Source organism: Dermacentor silvarum, chromosome 3 (genome assembly GCF_013339745.2).
Source record: "Dermacentor silvarum isolate Dsil-2018 chromosome 3, BIME_Dsil_1.4, whole genome shotgun sequence".
Classification (NCBI taxonomy): Eukaryota; Metazoa; Arthropoda; class Arachnida; order Ixodida; family Ixodidae; genus Dermacentor; species Dermacentor silvarum.
In genome coordinates, this window is record NC_051156.1 from 6,073,601 (window position 1) to 6,081,051 (window position 7,451).

The window sequence follows — 7,451 nt, forward strand, 5'->3', positions numbered from 1 at the left end:
GGTACCTTCTAATCACTTCAGCATCGCCGAATACGTTTGTTTTGCTTTCGTCTATTTTAGATATCCCTGTTTTTTTTTTTCATAGAAATAAGTAACACGTACAAAATGGCCGAAAAAATCTAGTTTTAGTTTCCCAACTTCTACATAAAGTAAACATTTCGATTTCATTTCCGCTGGTTCACCTTAGCATTGTCTTTCGCATCGTGCTTTTCGCTGCATACATCTCTCCTCCCCGTTCTTCTCACCACGTGCAGCGAGCATCGCCTTCATCTTCGTAACATCACTCCGTCGACGTTTCACAGTGTGCGATAGCATGAACTGCTGTTTACGTACACTTCAGCATTTAGGCATGGCTGTTTAGTGTCATAATCGCAAACATTGCGTTTTATTAATGTTAAGATCTTTGCGGTGGAGAGGATGGCAATAAATATTGCGGCACACATGGCATTTAGTTTTACAGCACGTAACCTCTTCACAACAGCTTCGCTACACAGATTCCAATATGTGCCCTGGATCTCCATATACATATTTTTCTCAGGTGTGTCCATCGCCATCATCGGGCGTAGCGCCCTAGTGACGCCTCATGTTTCTTTGTTGGCCGGTGTCCGAAGTACGCAGTGTGTGCGCCATTAGGCCAAACAGCAGAGCCGAACAGGTGTACTTACCGATCCCTGTCTGATGGCGTAACAGGTGCGGTTGTTGGCCGTCCACCCGCCGGGACAGAACCCGGACCATGGGACAGTGGATTCTCCCAGACCGACCATCTGCAGGAGCACGTCGGAGAGCGGCAACGAGTCGGCGACCACGCGCAGAACTACGTACAACGTCAATGCGTAGCCCGTGCCTGCGTTGTATCAATAAGAGGCCATGACGCTGTCACTCCAGTACCAGTATTATGCGACAAACTCATTACTAATAGAAATGCGATGTGGACATTTACATTACAATTGCATATTTGACTGCGCTTGTCCAAGAGTCACGGCTACGAAGTCCTAGCCATCAGGCGCTGCCAACGGCCGTTCCTCGTATTTCCGTTGTTGCCCACAATGCCAATGGGGTGGTGAATATTGACTCCAGGCGCGTATTTCTCACAAGCTTTTGTTGTTCGTTATCTTGCGCGTGCTTATTTGTCTATCGTCTATCAATTCCCAAAGCGCGTTGGATCAGCTTAATTTTTATGTTCCTGATATGCGCCCCATCGTAGAAATGTTTTAACCATGCCACTGTTACTATGCTAAAGAAAATAGATGGGATTAATAGACGGCTTGACGCACTGTCATTTTTTTCCGAAAAGAGCAATAGTATAAAAATTGAGCTTTGAGCTTTCCTCGATTTGGTGAAAAGATTGGCCATTTTGGTGTTTCTTGAGAAGTTAACACTTCGAACAGGTGACATCGTCAAATTTATTCTGTGGTGTAATTTCAAGTTTACAAACTTGGAAACGCAGAATGTGTACCTTGATTGATTGCGTATATAGCTGGACGTTAAAAAACAATATTGAAACACGTGTCACAGAACAAGAGGAACTGAGTTCATGAGGCATTTTGTTCATGCGAACATATTCGTGTCATTGACACATGCCCACTGTTATAATTGACCGGTGAGTTGCTCAAGGCTATGAAATGCTTCGTTAGTACAGGACCAGATAAATGAATCGAACAAGCGTACAGCAAGAATGTTGGCCTCCTCACTGGCAGTGTACACAAACTCTTGTAACTTCTTAGCGTCGATTTCAATGACCGTATGCAATGGCAGGTCTGATTTTATCTCTCGATGGATCAATAGCGAATTATCTTTTGGTCGGGAGCCGCAAGCTGTGAATATGCATCATATACGTGTGGCACATAAATATGCATGAATGTTTCTGTGTGAGATATTCGTACTGTCCACGTGCTGCGCTCACCGAGGAACAGCGGAACCGTGCTGAAGACGCCACAGTTGCCGTCTCCAGCGAACTGGGCCAGGTTGCTCTCCAGCTGCATCATGGGCATCGCCACGGTCGCCAGCAGGACAAGGTACGCCAGCAGGAACGGCACTGCGCGTGCGCGACGTCGGCAGTTGTCTCAGTATTCCGATTTAGGATAACCATTTACTTTGGAATCTAACAGCTAAGACGACTTATTAGTCAAATTTAGCTCTTCGATTCTGCCGCTAAGCTCGCAGCAATAACAACACGTACACCAAACTTCCAGCAACCTACCTGACCCGACACAGATTTTGAGACGAAAGAAAACAGAGCCGAATCAACTACTCGTATATACAGGGTGTGCCAGCAAAAGGTAACCGGTGTTTAAAAAACGATGGAGTGTGCTAGGTGGCTGGATCAAACTCAGTGGTGTTCACAATCGCACAGCCTAGTCTGCGGTATTTTTTTTTCGTTTTGCAAAGTCAGTTAATTAGTGTAACTCATTACCTAACTATTTAAATACTGGCTTTACTAAGCAACTGCGAATACGATAGTTGTGGATCACATTTAAATATGGTTCAATGAAATGTTTCCAATTAAGTAGCGTCGATGGAGCTTCTTGTACTTGCCTTTAAAGAAATCCCGCTAAATACAAAAGCAAGCGTGTGATAGTGCCACTATTTCAGCGCTCCCAGACGACCGACCAAGAAATCAAGAAAAGAAACCCAGTTGTCTCTGCAGCACTGTCCGGGACAGGCTTGGCTTTTCCGGTGGCAGCAAGATACGCGCCAGCAACTCTCGCTAGTAAGATGTGATCACGAAACAACGGAACAAGCATGACAAGTGCATTTTCCTTCCCGATTAAACAGTTCTGCGGTAAACAATTACTCCATCCCGAGCATTTTTTTTTACCTTGTGGGTTCTAGATTCATCCCACAAGCGGAGCGAAGGATATCTCTGTGCCACGTCACGTCACTGCGCGACACAACTTCATCCCCGCCACTCTCTCTGTGCGCCCGATCGCGAACAATCGCCTGATCGCGATCGGTCGTGTGGGGGCACTGAAATACAAGAATAACCGCGAGATAGAGGTGGTTTTTTTATATCGGGGGCTTTCTTTAGGAGCAAGTACAAGAAGCTCCACGAATTCTAATTAATTGCAAACACTTCAGTCGACCATTTTGAATTGTGATCCACAATATTCTTATTGACAGTTCTTGCTAAACGAATTTCTAAAAATTTAAGCAATTAGTTTGTGGTAATCAATTGAACTTGCGAAGCGGAAAAACTACCGCAGACTAGGTCGCGCGGTAGTTTGAATTCATTTCAGCCCACTAGCGCACTCTGTCGGTTTTAAAACCTTTGTTAATTTTAGCTGGGACACCTTATCGCTTTATATGCTACTTGGGAATACTAATCCGTATATTCTGCAATATTATGAACAAGATTGACAAATTAACCATAAGCAATCGCCTAGTTTTTGCTTAAAGAACAGTCAGCCAGCGTCTTCTACACCACCTTCGAGAAGCTGACGCGGCCGCCCTCGTTGGTGACATCGGGGGGTGCCAGGGAGGAAGCAGGACAGGAAATCGAGGGCAGGCTAAATTAAGTTAAAACTGGCTAGTCTTTACCTACCCATCGGTTTCCTGTTCTGTTTTTCTATTTCGTTCTCTGTGCTCTTGGTGCTCAGAACCAAGAGCCAACTCGACCGATATGCTTCCCTAATGACGTAATTAACAATACGGCAGCTGGCCTTCAATTCATGCAACATGCATTCGGCGCTTGCACGAACGCAGTGGTGAGCAGTGGCACCCACCTCCTCCGTAGAAGATGAACATCATGGGAAACATGGCAGCGTTCGCGCTCCCCGTGGTCATCATGATTAGCGTCGCCAGTTTGTGAGCGCGGCTTTGAAAGTGCGTCGTGTCGCGTTGCGCCGCCGCTTGCCCATTTTGATGCTGCGGAAACAGCGGCGTGTTGGATTCATTAGCAGTGCTAGGCAGGCACTTTGTTTCGTAGAATAATAAACAAATCTCATCGGTAAAACGAACATCAATTTCGGGTCACCTTACGAGATCATATACTAATTTTCATCAAAGTAGTCATAAAATAGGTGTAATTATTCGAAACTATTTCACAACCTTCATTCCCTACCAGCTGTCTGTCGTACGCTTATTCTTCTCGCACATTTCAAATGTGCTCCTAAAGGCTAAATTTCCTTGCATCCAGCATACCGACCCGTAAGTCAAAGCCTGCAGTCACCCATAGCTGTACTGAGAATAAAGTGGGAACAGCTTCATGCGCAGAATAAGCTTCAAAGCCTATTCTCTGTAATAGGGTGAGAATATACATGCAATGGCAGCACTAAGAATAAACTTTACATTATAATTGCAGCATTCCGCGCAGCTTTAAGTGAAGGCAAAGTCAGGCAAAGCCATCCCACTAGCTGCTTCATGTCAGCTCTAGGGACTTGGCGTACGCGCTGACGTATCTGCGTCGGCTGACCCGTGGCGGTGGCTTAGTATGAAGTGCCGTTGTTGAATGAATGTTAGTATGAATGTTAGTTAGTATTAGTTGAATGTTAGTATGAAGTTATGAAGTGCCATTGTTGAATATGAGTTTGCTGATTCAGTTCCAAGTATTCAAACAGTGTCGGAATGGAAAAACGTAGTGCTTTAGTTGCACGTTAAAAGCACCAGGTTACCCGCCGCGGTGGCTCACTCAGCTAAAGCGTTGCGCTGCTGAGCACGAGATCACGGGATCGAATCCCGGCCGCGGCGGCCGCATTTCGATGGAGGCGAAATGCAAAAACGCCCGTGTGCTCGCGTTGTATTGTACGTTAAAGAACCACAGGTGGTCAAAATTAATCCACAGCCCTCCACTACGGTGCGCCTCATAATCATAACTGGTTTTGGCACGTAACATCCCAGAAAGAAGAAGGAAGAGCCCCAGGTGATCAAGATGAATCCGGAGTGCTCCACTGGGGCACCTTTTATAGAACGCGCGTCAATTTCAGACAGTAAAAGCAATCAATCAATCGATCAATCAGTTCTCGACGATCGCCTATGTTTTTTTTCTGCAGAATTGACTAGCACCCACATAAGAAATGAAACAATACAGTAAGAAAGAAGGGTGAGTCTATTCTCCCGGCAGCATTTGTACCGGAGCGCACTTCCTATTGGCGCTCGGAAGTCACATGACAAACTGCCGGGGGAAAAACGGCCTGAAGGTGCGCCCTAACCTAACATCACATAACCTAATATCACCTAATCTAACCTAGCATAACATAACCTAACCTAACATAACACCCTAACCTTCCAAGAGCCAATAGGAGGTGAGTGACGGCAGAAATTCGTTGCAGAAGTTTTCCCGGCTGCCGGGAGAATAGCCACTGCCAAGAAAGAAAGCTTACCCCACTTTCCTGATCATTGTCGGCTGCTCTGGTAGGGTTTGGCAAAGTCATAGGGACAGTCTTAGCTGGCGTGCAAAGTTAAGACTGCAAGCAAAGAAAGGCCTCTAGAATGCTGGCGGACACGCTGGAAGGCAGTCTTCTTCTGACAGCAGGAGAAAAGACCCCGTCGCTTCACGCGCAGGCAGTGGCGGTAGCCAATGATGATGATTAGCCTTTAATTATGACACGTACCAACAACGGTACGTGGGTCGGGAACTGGCTGGTTGCAAGAAAGCCGCAAGAAAGTAGTTGTAACTACAGGAATCAAAGTCGAAACAGTACCTTCAGGAGAAAGGTTCAAGACTGGGAACACAACAAAAGTGCATAATTAAGCAATCCGATCATGGTCTTGGTAGAAGAGTGAGATGTAGATGATGAAGATTCATTGGATGGTTGAGACCGAAGAATATTTGGAAATGTTCTAATCATTTATGTCATTTTTTTGCGATTTACTTACGCGATTAGCATTCTTAACCTACTTCAACCACTATCAATCTGCCTATCCTCTTTACCCTTGCTTCAATATAAATAAAAGCCTTTAAAGCTTTCGGTCGTTATCACGGCGCAGTAATCATGCCGTCTTCAATCAATCGTGACCTTGTCATACCATGGATCGTCGTCAATTCGTCTTCGTCATGCATTCGTTCACAATTCGTCATTGTCCTTGTGATGCCGTCGTGGTAGTTCCCATGGTCGTCCTTATTCCATGTTCATCATGGGTCTCTCGTCATATAGTCGCTGCAATCCCATTGTCGCCATGCCGCTGGAGTCCCGCTGTCGTCATCCCATTACCTTCAAACCGTCACCGTCATGCCGCTTTCGCTGTTCCATTGACAACATTCCTTATTCGTCATTTGATCGTAATAAAACTGTCGTCATTCAATCATCATCATGCCGCTGTTATGCCACCGTAGCCACGGCATCGTCGTCATACATTCGTCGTCATGCATTCGTTATCATACCTTTGTTGTGACGCTATCGTCATACAGTCGCTGTGAGACCATCGTCGTCCTACAATCGTCTTCATCCCATCGTCATTACGTGGTCTTTACGCTGCCGTCATCGCACAATTGTCGTCATTTCAGCTTAGTCACACATCCGTCGTCACGCCCTTGCCGTCATACCACCTTCGTAGTTCAATCAGTGCCGTTCCTCATACTTCATTTCATCCTACTGACGCTGTCGTCACTTGTCGTCACTGCGTCGTCGTCACACTCTCATTGTCATACCGTCGCCGTGGTGCCGTCTTGGTCGTTCCGTCGTCCTCATCCCAGCTTCGTCATCCAATTGTCGTCATAGCCTCGTCGTCACGTCGAAGTGGACATGCAGTGGTCGTCGTCGCATTGGCGCCATGCCGTAGTGGTCCCGCTGTCGTCATTGTGCCGTGGTCACCATTTTAGAATCGTCACCGCGATAACGTCATGCCGTAATCCTCATACCGCCTTCGTCGTTCCATTGACGTCAACCCTTCTTCGTCATTCCATCGTCGTTACTGCGTCGTCGTCATACCGTCATAGTCGTTGGCGACCCTGGCGAACGAGTGTCATAGAAAAGTGAGTTGATCCTGGAGAAAAAGAATGAGCACTAGAGCTTCTAAATAAATGTGTTTTCAGCAATACGGTGTACCGCTGCATTGCTTGAATGCTAATCGCATTAGCGTCGAAAGTGATCGTGAGATGGGTTAGATTGTGGAACTATCGCGGCACCTCATCGTCTGACGTCCCTAGGCAGGCACTCATTCGGCTACTACGATAGACCACCGGTCATATGCTTTAAGCATTACATGACTTCCCCAACTCGACTTTTAAGTGTGAAGCACTTTAGGGGCCCGGGCTGTCGGCGTCCGTCGTGATCATGCTCCGCACATGTGCTCAAAAGAGGGTCAAAACAAGTGCACTATTGATCAAAACCGGTTCAAAATAAGCTAACATGATTCAGAATAATTTAAAAGACAAGATTATTCATGCAATAAGCGCATTAATTAGCAGAAACTCGTTAAAATCGGTTCCGAAAAGTGAGACTGGTACCAGCGCAGCGCAAGAGAGGGCGCCACCACCCCACAAGCGCTCGATTGCTGCTCCCACCAGCACTGCT

General features: G+C 46.4%; 1 pseudogene; it reads right to left on the reverse strand.

The window, feature by feature from the left end:
- Positions 1-3,837, reverse strand: part of LOC119443706 (sodium-dependent acetylcholine transporter-like) — a 42,745-nt pseudogene extending 38,908 nt beyond the window's left edge.
- Between the last annotated feature and the right edge of the window lie 3,614 nt (positions 3,838-7,451).